At 46.1% G+C, this 17,342-nt stretch overlaps 1 protein-coding gene across 2 annotated transcripts in view; it reads left to right on the top strand.

Annotated features, from left to right (window-relative positions):
- RPE (ribulose-5-phosphate-3-epimerase) overlaps window positions 1-17,342 on the top strand; it is a 185,420-nt gene that overhangs the window by 73,394 nt on the left and 94,684 nt on the right. The window lies entirely within an intron of this gene.

The following is a 17,342-nucleotide window of genomic DNA, read 5'->3' as shown; positions in this document are numbered from 1 at the left end:
ATTGTGGATAGTGTATATGCTTGGCTTTGCCATGATGAAATGCATGCCCACAGTTGGTGCTTTTACAATAAAATATGCTACAACTGTATATCTGGCATGGTAAGCAATATAGGCACAATGTTTTTTAGATTATTTTTACACATAGGTGACATACAGACTACAGTTCTGCCATTTCTCAATACTGGTTGTCGTTTTTTTTACTCCATCATTAGTAATGTAAATTTTGCGATGAGATAAGTGATTCTAAGGTATGTAGTTGGTGATTTATATACGTGTTTTAAGGTGACTCGTTTGGCATTCTTTTGCAGTCTCGGCTCTTCTTGGCATTCTTTTGCCATCTCTGCTTCTCCACAATTTAATAAATCCTATTTAATAAATGTTGTACTTGTAAGAAAAATGTGTGTGTTATGTCCAGAGATCCTTGATTTGTTCATCTTGGCAATGAAAGCTTGGCACTAGTGATTCTATTCCATCTTTGGAACTGGAGCTGAAAATATTCTTAATGTCCTACTTGTTCTCCACAGAGAGGAGAAGTTGCCTATTTCAGACGGATCTCCGCTGCACAGGGTGCTCTGGAAGAAGCAGCCTCATAGGCCCTGTAGGATGCACACAACGAAGGCTCATGGGTCTCCTGCCTTGTTTGGCTTTACTGGTTAATGGTATAGATAGTTCCAAATGTCTAGTTTGGATATATTCAAAGTGAAGCACCTGGAGCACGGCATGACCAGGCATGGAGCAGGACTAAAACTATACATATTTTAAGCCTCAATTTACATGCTCTCAATATGTCCGCTAAGAGAGGGGCCATCCTGCTTTTGTTAAGGGACAGTCTTTTGCAGGTGACAATTCTACTCCGAAATGGAACGGGTAACTCTCCCAGTGGTTCCTACAGCAATACCTGACCACAGACAGATGAAAAAGGTGGTGTAGCAGCCTTATGTATGAGTAGGTTGTGTGCCTAAGACAGATACTAAAGTTTGGTACATAATGTAGAGTGTGCCTACTGTAGAGTGTGCCTATTAAGCTCTGTGCTGTTTTATGATATGTGCCAGAAATGCTACAGTAGCAGTTTTACTGACTGAATTTCAGGTGTACTGAAGGCGCGTAAGTGGAGCTAATCCTGCGTTGCGACCTAAGCATAGTGATGGACAGGGCCAGAGACAGGACCCAGGCGAGGAGTTTTGGGGGGTGGGGTAAATCATTGATGTCAGTCAGAAAAGGATTGGCTGTGATCTATAGGTCTAGTTGACGTCTGAAAGGAAAAGAGCATGGACTGTATATACTACTCAGCAGCACCTTAGTCATATACATGATAGGCCAATTACTGGTTAACAGCTTTTTAGCAAGGTGCAGGAGTCCTCTAGCTAAATCTACATGAAGATTGCTGGAGACACCGAATTGTGGTTTAAAGCATTGGTGATTGAATTCCAATATCCTGAAGGATAAGGTAACAACGGTAGTGGTAGGGAAGGATTAAAAACATCTGTATCGAAAATGAAATGGAGGGTGTGAGTCCATTTACTCAGTGGGACGTCATGAAGGCGGTCATCTGATAGCAGCACATAGAAGAAGAGGCCTGACTAAACAGAATGAGAGCTCTGGTGAAACAAGTGCTTGGAGGAGAATAACAAATGTCCTAGATAAAGTAAAGGAAAGTTTCAATACTTTTAAGGACTGAGGCGAGGATTAGGCTTTACAAAACGCAATACAACAATCCAGGAACTTCATTTCTTTTAAACCTAGGAAAACATGAAGATAACGTTTGTCATCCAATGGGAAACCTGGAACTGTTCTCATCCACTTTAGTCCCCTCTCTTTTTCTTCCTCCCACTAATGCTGGACTTGGAAGATGTTATTCCTGTTTAGAAGACTCCAAGCCTGCAATAAGCAACAGGTCTAGATGTGATCTACAGGCGCACCGCAAGGCGGTAGCAATACCAAGAACATAGTTACATTGCAACGAAATAAAGGGCTTCTTGTCCCCAATCAGAAGATAAAACACATACAATTTTGTACATCTCCAACTGCAAATAACTTACTTGCATCACTTAAACAGATCCACCATTTTGGTGTGGGCAATAATGTAATATTAGGTGGGCTAATCTTCACCTCAGAGTCCTTAAAAGAATTGAAACTTTCTTTTACTTTAGCTAGGAAGTTTTTATTCTATGTCCGGACCCGAAGGCAAGGATTAGGCTAGTTTAAAGCTTAATTACCACCAGTGTCGCAATGGAGGAAATTAGCTTGAAATAGTATCTTTTAAAGGTCGAATCCGAAGAACAGTCTGTCGCATTTAAAATGTCCTCCAAGCGAGCTCCAAAAGGGACGGCCTTTGATGCCATAGCCCCTCTATTCGAGTGTGCACCAAATAATTTTGTGTTGATGCTTGTCTTTTGTATGATCCATCAAACCCATTGTGCAGTGGTGGGGGAAGAGACCACCTTAAATGGTTTCCGAACAGCAATGTGTTATTGTCACACCATGGGGGAAAAACCTCCATCAAGGCCTCGTACACCTTGACACAGTGCACCACACACAGTTCTGGGGAATCCGGGAAAGCTGGAAATGTAATCCGATGTCAGTTGCGCTTTGTTTGTCTGGAGACATGAAAGGTGACCCCTTTCAGGGTAAAAGTACTCCCCTTGATGAAATCTAAGGCCTGGACATCTGAGAACCTCCTGCATGGGATAAGGCATCAAAGAGTGGCCAACTTGGCTGACAGTTGTTTACGTGAGAGGTATTTGTTGCTAGGCCAGGAAGTAAAAAGGTTCAAGACCTTATTGACATCACGAAGGACCGAGTAGTGGGATTCTGGAGGAAGGGACTAGCGGATGCCCCTGAGCAATTTCCAGACCAGAGGATGCTTCTTTACGAGGAGACCTGCCACCAAGGCATGTCCTGCTGAAATTGCTGACTGAAAAGAATTGACCAATCTGTGGGCCATTTCCTCTGAGGCCAGAGAGGCCAAAAAATGTAGGATATGGACAACATCTAAACCCAGTGGATCCAAATCCTATTGCTGTCACCAGCGCATCCCTCGAGACCAAGCTGATGGGTAGTGCTTGACCGTACTGTCCACCCAGCCTCGAGAGAGAGGAGGTCTACAGAGCTTCTGAAATAAAGTCCTGGAACTTGTCATCGAGATCTGTAATCCTCCATGCAATAAGCAGGAGGATACTGTTCATCAGCCAGGTCTGGTGGCTCAGTGGACTAAAGCAGCCACTGCAGGGGCCTGTGTTCGACCTCATGGTCACAGGTTCAAATCCCGGCAGATCCACTCAGCCTTTCATCCATCTGAGGTCGATAAAATGAGTACCATTGAGTTGGGTAACAATAAACATCTGTTATTCAGCGCCAGGACACCTACGGGTAATCGTGCGCTTTACAAATACACCTGTTATGTTATGTTATTGTACGAAGCTGGCTCTTTATATACTATACCAAAGTGAGGTATTGTGTGCACAGAATCCAGTGGAACCCCAAAGGTAGGCAGAGGTAAAGTTAGATAGCACCTTACTCTTTATTTGTGGTAGTGTGGTCGAGCAGTAAGGCTTTATCAGAAGACCGTGTTGAGCATTTGTTGTCCACGCTCAATCAGCAAATGATTTCAAAGACTGAACTTCAGACCAATTGTTTTTGTATAAAAACATTATTTTAGTTATTTTATTTTCTAGAACCAAGCAAGCCTGGCACAGGTAAGCAATAAATACTTTACAGTAGTAATGCAGTTTGTAAATAGTTTGAATTGCAATGGTACACGCACTTTGTTTTGACTTGCAGTATTGTTTCAGAAAAATGCAATGCTTTGTAAATACAGTACATAGACTTGAATGGGCTTTTCAGTAAAATACCAGGTAAGTAACTTTTTTGATTACTTTTCTTACACAGTCTAGTATGCCTGGATACTACACTGGGACATTTCTTGGAAACAGGTGAGTTAAAAGCATTTTTGTTAAATAGTACAATTTTTAAGAATTTCTTTAGGTTTTCAAACTCCACACTTAGAAACTTTTCCAAGAAAAACAGTCAATGTGATCCTATAGAGGAAAATAGTGTTATCGATTTTAGGGTAAGTATTCGGTAGTGGGAATGCACTCTCATTACACCCTCAGTGGCACTAGGGCGGCCGAGTGCAGAGTGCTGAGGCCCATTGTTATCCAAAGGGGGATAGGGGGCCTCTGGTTGGTGGCTGCTGACGAGCAGGCCACTTGGTTGTGGGAGCAAAGCTCCTGGACTTTAGCTCAGGGTAAATGAGGAAGCAAAGTAGCACCAAAGTTGCACCCTCAGCGGCACTAGGGCGGCCGGGTGCAGGGGACTGTTTCGACATCGGATGACCTGTTTGCAGTGGGGAGCCTCCGGTTTGCAAAGGCACTACAGGCTCGGGACGAAAGTCTTCAGGGTGCGACCACCACTTTATGAGGTAAGTTGGGATGCTGGGGGGTTGGTTAGGCACCGTCTGTTGGGCCACCCAAGGCCGTGGGGCGTCAGGTGCAGGGGTGCCTTTTAGGGTTCGAACTTCTTACCAGCTCCTGGTTGCAGTTGGGGGGACCTTCCGGATTTAGGCTGCAGGCGTCGGCTGGAGGCTTGAGGTCGGTCAGGGATCACTGGATCTCGGGTCAGGATTGCCGGGGAGACCTCCTCGTGGTGTTTGCCCACTCAAGCTCGGGCCGTGGATGGTGGTTGCAGAGTGGGGTGGATTCGCGGTTTCCGGCTGGGGCCAGAGGTTGGAGATTAACACATCCGGTGATCACGGGAGACCCAGTCTTTGTGGTTGAAGGCAGGCAGGTCCTCCGGGGTTTTTGAGGTTGCTGGCTGCAGGACACACCGGGATTTCGCAGGAGCAGGTTCGAGGTGGAGACAGGCCAGTACGGCTGGGGCCAAGTCAGTGGGCGTCTTCCTCTTGTTATCTTCGACATGGCTGTTGGGTCCTTCTTCTTTTCTTGAAGTTTCTTCTGGTCTGAGGAAGCAAGGTTCAGGGGTGCCTCTAAATACTAGATTTAGGGACGTTCCAGGTAATTAAAAGGTTTGGACCAATGGGTCCCTTCCCTGGGGTGGGTACACCCCCTATTATGCCACCCTCCAGTGGGAGGGGGGCATAAGTCTTTCCCTGGTTGGCTGAGTCCCCCCTCCATCTGCAAGATGGCAGGCACTGAGAGTTGTGCTTCACCTCTCCTCCCCCACCTGAGGGGTGGAGTTGGCAGAGGTGGACACATCTCTCTTCCTCACTTGATTTTCCCGCTGGTTCTCCCACCGAAAGTGAGGGTCAGAACAAGTGGGGACCAGTTGCTGAAAGCAGCAAGTGGCCTGGGGAAGCTTACAAAGGCGGCAAGCCTTTGAAGCTTCTCCTAAGTGGCCCTTGCCCATCCTGGGGGAGGAGGCTTGGCACCTCGTCCCAGGATGTGCATTGTTTCAGGCCCCCGAGAGCAGCAGGCTCTCGACCCAGGGGTCCAGAAACATGTCTGGTGGTGGCAGCTGAAAGCAGCTAGTCAGCCTCGCCACTAGTGGTAGGTTAGTTTTCAGGGGGCATCTCTAAGATGCCCTCTGTGTGCATTTTTCCTTAAATTCCACACTGGCATCAGTGTGGGTTTAATGTGCTGAGAAGTTTGATACCAAACTTCTCTGTTTTCAGTGTAACCATTATGGTGCTGTGGAGTTCGCAATGACACACTCCCAGCACCATATACTCTTAATGGCAGTACTGCACTTACAATGTCTAAGAATGGACTTCGAAACTAAAGGGGTACAGAGCTCATGCACCTGTACCCTCACCACTGGTATAGTGCACCCAGCTAGAGGGGTGACTGATCTATGCCATGGCAGTGGGTTATAGGCATGGCACACAGGGATGTGTGCATTTCGACTCTTCACTTTGTTCTGCACCAAAACACGCAGCCTGCAAAGGCAGTGCGTGCGTGTGAAGGTACAGGACTTCTAAGGGTGGTACAATAAGTGCTGCACCCCTTAGAGGCCTTCTCTGGTCACAGTGCCCTGCGTACCTGCGGTACCATTTACTAGGAGCTCACCTGTGGCCAGACATGCTAAATGAGTTTAGGCTTCAATGCAGGATTTACGGAAAGAACATAGGCCCTGGGTACCTGGTTAGCAGGAGCCCAGGGCACACGCGGTCAAAGCACATCAGCAATTCAGCTAAAAGTGGGGGAAACCATACAGAAAGAGCACTTTCTCACAATCATCAGATGATGGGGATTCCCGAAGGGATCGCTGCGGAGAGACGGATCTAGGGGTAGACGGATTGGAAAGTTCCATCAGACCTGGAAACCATACTTGCGACTTCCACATCAGGGTCAACACCACTAGATCTGCTCCCTGCCTGCATGCTTGTGCCGCAAGTCTCATTATCATGGTGATGGGTGGAAGGGCATAGCCCTTCTCCACTGACCAATTCTGGTGGAAAGTGTTGGTCGTCACTGCACTGGGATCCAGTCTCCTGCTGAAGTACCGTGGTAGTTGGTGGTCGAGCTGGGTCTTAAAGAGGTCAATCGTAAATGGGCCCACAGGTCTGAGAGAGCTAGGAACATGGATGGAAGCAACTTCTACAGGCTTGTGTCCCGTACATGACGTGATTGTCAATCCGCAACATGGTTGGTCGACCCTAGGAGATGCTTCGCCATGACAGAGGCTTGATGTGTGCAGCAATACTCCCGAAAATCCTTGGCCAGATCTGAAAGTGCTTTGGACCGAGTGCCGCTCCGGTGATTGATGTAGCAGGCTGCTGCTACATTGTCCATCTTTAGAAAAACGCAACATTGTGCTCGTTCTTTGGTCCAACACCACCGCGTATTAACCTTCCATCAATTCCAGGCAATTGATATGGAGGGATTGTTCGCCGGTCGACCATTCGCCGCATGTGCTAATTCCCCGCAACGAGTGCCCCAGCCAGTGCCGCTGGCATCTGATTTGATCACCAGATCCGACTGAGAGATGAAAATGGCATGTTTGTTCCAGGCCTCCATGTGTGTGAGCCGCCTGCGTAGTTCCTCTTTGCCCTCTTGTGAAAGAGGGACGAATTGAGAGCTTGTGAGACCACGGCGCAAATGAGAGGCCTCCAGCCGTTGGAGGGCACGGAAAAGAAGAGGGCCCTGGAAGATGGCCTGGATGGAAGATGAAAGAAGACGACCACTCTGGCAATCTTTCAGAGGGAGGTTGTCGACTTGGAGAAGGTCCTGTGTACTTTGTGTCGAATCTTGGCCAACTTCCATGAAAACCAATCCTGTGTCATCTCCACCGAGTTGATCACTAAGCCTAGGAATGTGAGACTTTGAGAAGGAACCAGGACAGCTTGTTTGCTGTTGATTATGAATCCCAGGGATTGGGGAGGCATTTTCAGGCTTGCATTGCATATACACCATGTTGCGCGGTGCAAACTCAACTTAAACCCTTGATAATTATGCTCCTTAGTCCATTAAATCTAACAAAAGAGGTTTCTTTGTACAGCAGAAATGCTTAAATGACATATTTGAAGATGCTCTTGTGATAATGAAGAAAAAGGCAGTTCTGTAACATAAAATATTTGCCTAGGATCACACAGTTTGAGACCAGTTTATAGGTAAAGTACATTACAGTTAGGTCGAGTAGATTATTCAGATTACTAGAACTGCAGGTCTAATAACAAGGTTATAATTTTCGAGGTCTGTTACCTCTCCAACCCACATAGGTCGTCGACTTGTCTCAGGCCTCAAACGCCTTGGTTGGTCCTAACAGGGGGTGGGGGGCAGGGGGGCGTGAAGGGTACACTGTACATATAATGTTTGCGAGATTTTCTTTCAATTAAATATCTCTCCAACCGTTTCGCTGGGTAGTCTATTGGTGTGTGGCTTCATTCGTTTACCACCTCCAGCTGGGGGGCTCAGTAGTGACCTCTGATGTCTGGTAGCGCAATGCCACCATTATACACCGACCTCTATAGGGTGCAGAGCAGCGTCTGGGGTGGAAAGGGTATCGCTGTCCCAGAGAAGGGAGAGCACTATATCCTCCACCCTGTTGAGGTCTCTGGCACTGACCATGAGAAATTTTGGAGCGCATATCAATTTTTAGTCAATAAGATGATTTTTAAAAAGATGACTGCCCATGAACGAAAGAGGGAAACCTCTCCAGCAGTCAATGTCTTCACAGAACCTCCACTGGGCCACCTACAGGTTTCACTCCAGAAACTGAACAGGGCATCTGGTAATTTCGATCCCCATGTATGGAAAACCCTCTGTTGTGACCACTACTTCCAGGGGGATCACAGCTGTAGGGGGGCCTAACACCCATTTTGTACAGGATGAAACTGTCCTCATTAATTTTGTAGCCCACGTAACATTTGAAGGCATGGAACACCGACAAAACCTCTGGAAAGGAGGTTATCGGCTCTGCCAGGTACAGTAGGATATCATCGGCGTAGAGACACTTTTTCTGGTTCACCAGTTACTTCCCGGAAACTCACTATGTCTGTGCTGAGTCTCAGCCAGCTTGCCAACAGTTCCAGACATAGTGTGAACAGCAGCTGCAACACCGGGAAATCTTGCCCCCACCCCCCCCAGCTCCTCCCCACCACCCCTGTACCACCCAAGCTAGGACTCCCTCGAGACCACACGATTCACCCTCGCTGTCGGGTGGCAATAAAGCAGTTGTACCCAGCAATTGTTTTTTGGGTGGTGGGGGGGCTAAATCCCAGTCTCTTTGGGACCTGGAAAATGTATTGCTACTGATTGAGTCAAAGGCTTTCTCTACGTTCAATTCTAACAGGGTCAGGGGCTTCTGTGTGTTGCAGAGATAGTCTAGCCAGTTCTGAAGCTGTCTCAGGTTTTGCCAGCTAGCACTGCCTGGCTTAAAGTCCTTGTGGTCCTGGTGCTCCAGGGTTTGGATGACTTTCACTAGGCAGAGCATCAATATTTGTGTAAGGAACTTAACTTCAGTGTTTAGGAGGGAGATTGGTCTACATGCTGCACACAGAATAGGCAGCTACCCTGGTTTGCTTAAGATTATGATAGTTGCATGATGTAGCTTTGGTGGGAGCTCATCGACACTCTATGCCTCCATCAACAGTATGCAGGGTGCACTACAACAGTACGTTTGTAAAACTCCACCAGTAAACTTTTTGAGCCTAGCGCCTCCCCTGACTGCATTAGACATACCAACTCTAATAGTTCCTTGATTGAGAGGTCCTGTTCCATGTGGGTCTTATCATCCTCCTGTAGGCATGTGAGGGGTAGGTCTGCTAGGAAGGCTACGTTGTCCTCCTCTGTGGTGGAGCGTCTCTCGCTGTATAAGTCTTCATAGTGTTGGGCAAATCTCTCCATGATCCTCCCATCTGTGGCAGTGCGTGTTCAGTTGGGCTCTTCCAGCTCCCCCACCCATCTACCCATCACCTCTGCTAAGCTGCACCAGAAGGCAACCCGCCTTATCTTCTACTTCATACAGCTTCCATTTGATTACCAGGAAGTGTTGTTTCTCCAAGTCATGTGGGAGGGCATGGAATTCTTTACAGGCAATCCAATGTACATTTTTAGGTGGTCTTCTGCAGCATGAATTTCTTTTTCAAGTGCTGTGAGACACTCTTCTTTAAGTGGTTTCTTGTGTGATATATTTTTGGCTGTCTCCCAAAGCACTGTTTTGTAGGCTTCCCGTACCATGCGAGGTGATTCTATTGTACCAACATTTTCATCAAAGTAGAGGGATCATTCTCTGTGGAGTTTCAACACTGCCTCCTTATAGACGCATAGAGCCCAAAATGACCCACACTGGTGTATGATCATGGATGCCCCTGGGCAAATATTTGGCTTGACGGATGGTATTAGGATGAAGTCAATGCGAGAAAACAACTTGTGGACCCCAGAGAAGGAGTACTTTGTGACTTGGGGGGGGGGGGGGGGGGAGGGAGGGGAATCTAGCTCTCCACACATCCATAAGTCCCAAGGCAGACCTATATTGTGACAGAGGGGATGAGAAATTGTTGTGTTTAGATTTAGATTCCGTATATAGGTTTCCCGATTTATGCCCTTTTATAGGTACAATTCATATTGCCCTTATTTAGGCATAGAAAATCCAGCCCATATTTAGTCATTGTCCATGCTAACCAAATACAGGCATGGTCTCCTACATCCGTCAATCCACGTCACGAATTCTTGGAAAACCATACTCTTGAGCCTTTAGGAATTTCCCTTGCTTGGATATTGATTTCTCCAAGAATTCATTTATTATGCATGAACATCTATTCCTTAGGGGTTCATTCATGACGTTCCGATGCCCGACTTTTACGTCAATACAGGCATTCCTAAACACCTTCAAGGTATAAATATACCTACACTTGCCCTGGCAAACCACGGTTCCGGTACGATCCAGTGCGACTGCCTACTTGCGGTTCGCCACGACAATTTCAGAAGGATATAGAGTTCCCCGCCTGATGCACTGACCAGACACTGTCATCCTCCTCGCAGAGGATCCAGCTCCAGTGTTTCTGACTCCCCTCGCGGGGTGTTGGATATCGAGTCCCGGAAAGAGATTTCCACCTCACACATTCTAAGGTATGGAGCAGACTAGAACTTAGAGAAACTTTTGGCCAATCTTGGCAACTATAGCTAAACTAGACTATAGACAAACAGCACATACTTCTTACCTCGTACTACACTTAGGTTAGGTACACTGGGGTAGAACTATTTAGAAGCATCAGATGAGTATTCACATTTTAGCCTGTTATTTATGTATGTATTGTATGAATATACGTCATAGCTACAAACCATGCTATTGCAGTATTATTTTATCTTACTGCTAACCCTGTATGTATTGGACTTCGCATCCTGTCTTACGATTGTAGCAGTTCATATCTCTTGCATGAGAAATAAGACTGTTCAATAAACCTTTTTATTGAAACGCCCGTCTCTCTATTTCTGTGCAACTCTGTAGAAACAAAGCATGCACGATTGACTGAGTGAAACTGTTATCTATTGTTTCCACGGATCTGAGATTGTTCTGACCCTAAGAGAAACAAAGTTGTCATGTTTATGCGGTTGTCAGAAACGAATCCCTTCTTCTATATTCGAGAAGTTTCTAGTGACCTCTGAGTTGGCTGGCACACATAAGTAATTAAGTTTAATGTACTCGATAGAGACATACTTACTTCAGTCCTATGTCAAAACTATAGTGCATATTATTCCAATGCGCAGAGCCTATCAGGGATATAGGAACTACACTACAATATGACGGTCCCAAGACCGACCTTTCAAGTGTTGTGTCCATGACGACATTGAAGTCCCTCCTATGATATGTAATCCGCTGTTGTTTCTAGTAGGATGCATCTCAGTGCCTCAAAGACAGGTTGGAGGAGACTGGGTGGGGCGTACACGCTTGGTATAAGCAGTGATTTCCTACTTCAGGAGCACATCGCTCCCACTAATCTGGCCCCCGATCCTGCCAGGTCATTACTACTTGGAAGGGGGAGATTTTTTTGCCCAAAATCATCTCTCCTCGCAACCCCTTGGTGTAGCCCGCATTTGTGTGAGCACAGTATATTGACCTCTGTTCAAGCAGAGGCAGTGGTGTCCTGCCAGGTTTGTCTCCTGAAGCAGCACAAAATCTGGTGCATGCCTCCAAGCATACTGTGTGACCACCCTTCTTTTGATCTTGTTCAATAGAGAGTTAACATTCTAGGATAACAGTGTAAGTTAGTCTGTGTCACCCAACATACGTTGTGCAATGAATTACCATATGTTGCAGTTCACCCGGTCCAGTCCGGAAGAGTCACCAGGCTGAGGAGCAACAGGGCTCTCCCACCGCTCCCCTTTGCCTCTCATGTCTCATCTCTGCGGTATGTCCCTGGGCCCTGATGGTACAGGGATTCTACTCGCACCTCCTCTCCAAATGTCACTAAAACAGCACCTTTTGGTGTTGTTAAAACAGGGAAAAATAATGAACACCTCCAACTGCTTAGCCCCATACATTTCCCACTAAGTAACTTTCTCCAACCCATACTTCTAGAATGGAAGTATCTGTCGCCAAGAAACACAAAGCTCCCCAATATCTTTCAAATACAAAACAGTAATACTGGGGTGGGCCACTGAACAGTCTGACTACTATGGTAATAGCCTCCGTGCAGCCCCCAAAAATGTTTTGTATTTTGGGCATCTCGGTTGCCACCTCAGTGTTTTGTATTTGTTCCGGCCCATAGATTTCTACCTCTGCCTCCACTCCACAGCCGGGACCATGATGAGGGTGGTGTGGGGGTGTTCACACTCCGAGGTCCGAGTCTCAAAGGCCCCTGGTATTCCTCATCCCCACTCGAGATTGGGCCTCTGGCTTCGGGTGGTCCTCCCGAGGCAAAAAGGACTCCCTGTTTAGCCTAGTTGATTACAAAACATAATTTTTTATGGAGGATTTCTCCATCACCCAGCTCTATGCCTCTAACTGATCGTCAAAAAGAAGAGCTTTCCCCTGAAAGATGACCTTAAGTTTTGTGGGGTACATTAGCATGTATCCAATTTGCATCGGTCTGAGCTTGAGTTTCACTGTGGCGAAAGTTCTCCTTTGTTGCTGTACTCTTTGTGTATAGTCCAAGAAGATCACTACTTTATTGGACTCCAACTGTACGGTTTGTTGGTTGCAGGCCGCTACCAAGATGGCATTTTTGTCTGCATAGTTAAGGAATCAAAGAATCACCGGTCTAGGTGGGGTGCCTGGCGGCCGATGCTGCATAGGCAGCCCGTGAGCCCGCTGAATGACAAAGCAGGATGACAACCAGTCCTCGGTGAACGAGGCATAGAACCATCTGGAGAAGAATTGTTCCAAGTGAGTGCCATCCAAGTCCTCCAGAATTTCCAGAAAGTGCAGGTTACTTCACTGAGATTTACACTCCACACCTTAAGCACGTTTTACCAGTTGGAGGGCTAACTCCTGGAGTTTAACAAAATCCACTTCAAGGGCTCGTAAGTTCGTCTTCGGAGGAGACCCTAGTCTTGACCACTGTCAAGCGATCTGTCATCTTCTGCAAATCATGGGAGGTGAGGGACACCTACCTCTGCTCCACCTCTTCTATCTGACCCTCCAGGGCCTGTCTGGATTCATGTATAGCTTGAAGTATAGTAGGCATGGACAGCGTCTCACCCTGCTGGTGTGGGTTCCCAACTGTGCCTCTAGATAAGGGTTTCTCCTCGATTAGGACAGGCTTGGCGTACTTGTTGGGCCTTTGAGGCTTCCCACTTTGCCATCTTGTTTTGTGTGTGTGGGGCGTGTATGAGATTCCCTATTTGGCCTCCCAGTGCCTGAGGACGCAGAGGCCACATGTGTTGTCGTAGCTCAGAAGAGTGGTGTTCGGATGAAGGGAAGGGGGTCCGGGTCCCTCCTTGTGTCATCTGAACTTAGCCCCTCAGAGCAGTGAGAACATTGTGTATGTCATAATACTACCTTCACATCGAACTTTGTGTGTCATTAGCAGTGTCATAGGAAGGTTTATGAAGGGTTGTTAAAACTGTGCCAGTTGCCCTCAAGATCTGTGTTATGGGTGAGATCTTGTATGTGGAATAAACCTAGATCTTCAAAAACGACTAACGTATCCTGTGAAGTGATTATTTTAGATACCACACTGGCGTAGTTTTGGCAGGATTTCCACTAGATCTAGAGCTAGAGTTCAGCAGACGTTGTTAGCCTTTCGGCGGTGATCTTTGCATTCAGACTTTCTACCTCATGAGATCTTACCTATCAGGAGAGACTGATTCATGTACTTGGGGAGGGACTGTTTTTTTTTTTCCTCTTGTGTTTTTTATGGTCGTGTGTGAACCTTGGTAAACTTTCTTGGGAAGGCGGTTACGTTTGCTCGCACGCGTAGACCCTGGTCTCGAATGTGGGGGTTAGACATTCCAGCTGAGAGAGATTGCCCGCTCTGACTGTGAGCGCACCTGATAAAGCTGTTGCATGTGTTTTTATATCTGCTCACATCCTCTCTCTTCGGTCTTGAAACTTTGTACTCGATTTTGCTAAAAAATAAGTGCGCTTTGTTTCCGCTCATCAGACTTTGCGCATTCTCTTAGGTCTGAGACTAATTTTAATTCATTTACACAAGATCCACCATGACGCAAAGCACAAAAGAAGGACTTACTTGTTATTACCAGTATCTTGGATTTCGTGGCTGGTCTGCGTGAGGATCTGCTTGTCTTGCGGGGAGCTGCTTTGTTTTTGCTACTCGAGACGCGTCTTTGCTTGATGTATCGATACTACCCGATCCGTAGCCTCACTTGGGCTTGAGGGCATGGTTCTATAGGAACAGGCAGACCTCTAGTCTAACCTGCGTTCTGGAGAGTGTTTTCTATTTTCAGTGACACATACACTTTGGTGCTCTTGGGTGTTGTGTGCAGTCGCAAGCACCTTAAGGTTACTGTTATATCATGTGTGTCATGTTATGTTGAAAACATTGACACAAACATCAACTCTAATGGTGACACATCCTGCATAATTTGCTGTGACTCACTCGGCTACTACTAGTGTATTCTTTGCACCAGCAACCCTAACTTTTCACTTCTTCCTTTCAGCACCATACATTATTTTTTTGCTATTCATAATTGTTACCTCGTCAGACATGCAGAATATTACTGCACCACCTTTCTGCATGTCCAGTCCAGGCACACCTTCCATGGAATGGAAAAAAAGTATTTGATAGATGTGCAAAGGTATGTGGAACCACTTTAAGTGTAGAGAGGAAGACCTCATTACGACTTCACTTTCTGAGTTCTGAGGGCCTAGAAATATTTGATTATCTTCCTGATCTCCCTGCTTGGAATCTGAAGATCTGAATGAATATGAAAAATACCTTAAAATATTGGACATACACTTTCTACCGAAAGTTAGCACCATCTTAGAAAGATACCATTTTGCCAAAAGAACACAGAGGGATGAGGAGTCTGTTGAAAGTTATGTTACAAACTTGCATCTTTGTGCAAATTTGATTGACAAACGCATATGTGATCAATTTATGTTTGGGTGTAACATAGAGAAGGCGATTCACAAACTAGAGAGGAGTCCAAAGTAATAAGCGGGAAAAAGAATTTTGACAAAAGAAAATCAGTGAAGAATACGAAGGTCATGGTTGGGGACTTAGTTATGATAAAAACGTCCCATGATGTGTTGGAGTGGTTCTAAGTATTCCAAGCCTATATGTGTGATTAAGATCTTTCAAAATAATATTTTGAAAATATGATTAATATCTTTAATAATAATGTTAAAGCTCAAGACCACCATATTTCGAATCCTAACAGAGTTGGTTTTCGAAAGAGAAACAGATTCTCCTGATGTATGGGGCAAGTCGGGTGATGTGTCTAGAGAATTGGGGAAAAACGTTGTAACGCAGAAATCTGTTCATAATATGGGAAAGGATGTTGTAACAAGGAAATCTGAAAGAACTGTGAGACAGCCTGCTTATCTTAATGATTATATTTAATTGTACTTTCATGTTGTGTAAATAGTTTTGCTGTATTCATTTGATGGAATGGAGGTGTGTGGTATCTGAGCTTACCTCCTTAGAGCTCTGAGAACAATGTATGCATTATCCTGCTTCCTTCACAGTTCTATGTGTGAAGGGTGAGATCTTTTATTTGAAATAAACCTAGATCTTCAAAAACGACTTGCCTATCCTGTGAAGTGATTATTTTGGATACTACACTCCTTAACTGTACGATTCCTCGAGGGTCTCTCCACTCGCCCCAAGCAGCACATGGCCAGCCTCATCTCCCATGCCGAGGACTGGCACAAGCAGCTTTAGAGGTTCTCAGTTTCAGGTGTAGGGTGCCCTTCTTCCATCATTTGCCACTCTCCAGGCCTCCTGCTCACAGGTTGGAGCACAGCAGGGGTGGGGAGGTGGAAGTTTCCTCTTTGTGACCTTGTGGTTTCGAGGCTGACTAGCCATGCCAGGCCTTGGCACCTACAGCCCCATACCGTTCTCTCTCTCCCACACAGGTGGGGGAGGCAACTACCTTCCCCCAGTGGCCAGGGTCCTTCCAACAACTCTTGCCGGTCACACCTCCTCCACAGGACGGGCTCATTGTTCATATGGCTGCAGCTCCGCTCGCCCCTACGGTCGGTTGCCTCCTGTGTTGACTGTTTCAGGCGCTCCCTCTGCACGTCCGGCTGGCCCATCCCACTCCCCTCTTAGGGATGGGCCTGCGCTTACGAGGCCTCACCGAGGGCACTACGCCAGTTGCCGCACTCACTCCCCCTTAATCCCCCTGTCCGCCCGCAATCTTGCGGACCCTTGGCGAAGTCGGGTTATGCTGCGGTCATATGCCGAGGTTTGTCGCCGTAACAGATGAGACCCCACAATGGTCTCTTGGCTCTGGCAGGCACACAGAGTGGCCCGGTTGTATCCAGTGGGGTGCTGCACAATAGATTATTGTGGAATAAAGGGATGACTCCAACATCTTTGGTTGCAGGCCACGACTGCCAGTCCGTGTTTATTTTTAAAACGCTCTAGTCACCTGCAAGGACATAATGGCTTTGCCAATGCTTCCTATAAATCACTGTACTCCATGGAATTTCTTCAGCTGTAGCACTTCCATATATGACCTGTCCAAAACCAAGATATTAAGCCATTTTTTTTTTTTACCCCACCCTTGATTTTCTTTTAGCACTCATTTCAAAGGTGGTTTACTTCAGTCTAAAATAGGTAGACATACGTCATGTCTCTGTGCGACATGAACATCATACTTGGGCATTCATTCATAGCAATCGGGTTCTGATAGTTTGGTTTTTTTTCATCTTTGTTCCAAGATAGCGGTGGAATGCTGCAGATGACTCTCATACTCCTGAATGCCGCCACCAGTCATTTATCAGCTTCGTCTCAATTGGAACCAGATTCCAAGGTTGTCATCTCGGAAAATCAGATGTGGTGCGTGGTACAGAGCACTGATTAACTACCATATACGGTTGTATGCTATTTTTCGTTCTCAGCCCTTCGGCCCCTTTCTACTAATCCTCAAATCCTTGCTCGCCTGATAGAATTGGAATCAATCCATCAGAGCATGCAATACTGCTTTTGTGATTTCCTTTTCAAGATCTCTTCTTGAATTTAATTTGAATTAAGATTCACTTAGTGACCTCTTTCAATATGTACAACAGGTTACAAATTGTTTTACATTGCCAAACTGTGGTGACACATATTTTGCTCCAGGAAGCCTCTTTCTTGAGGTTTGGTTGTGAAATGTCTGTTTGGACGTTGCCTTGCTTTCTTTGTAAACATTCCAAACAGAAGTACAAGGATTTTCCGGGACCTGGGATATTACATTTTTTCTTGTATCATGGGAGCGCAAAGGATCTTTATATTTGTGCTCATGGTAATTACACAGTGTTGCCTTTAACTGCTG

Source organism: Triturus cristatus, chromosome 3_2 (genome assembly GCF_964204655.1).
Source record: "Triturus cristatus chromosome 3_2, aTriCri1.1, whole genome shotgun sequence".
Classification (NCBI taxonomy): Eukaryota; Metazoa; Chordata; class Amphibia; order Caudata; family Salamandridae; genus Triturus; species Triturus cristatus.
This window is presented reverse-complemented; position numbering and strand designations above follow the sequence as displayed.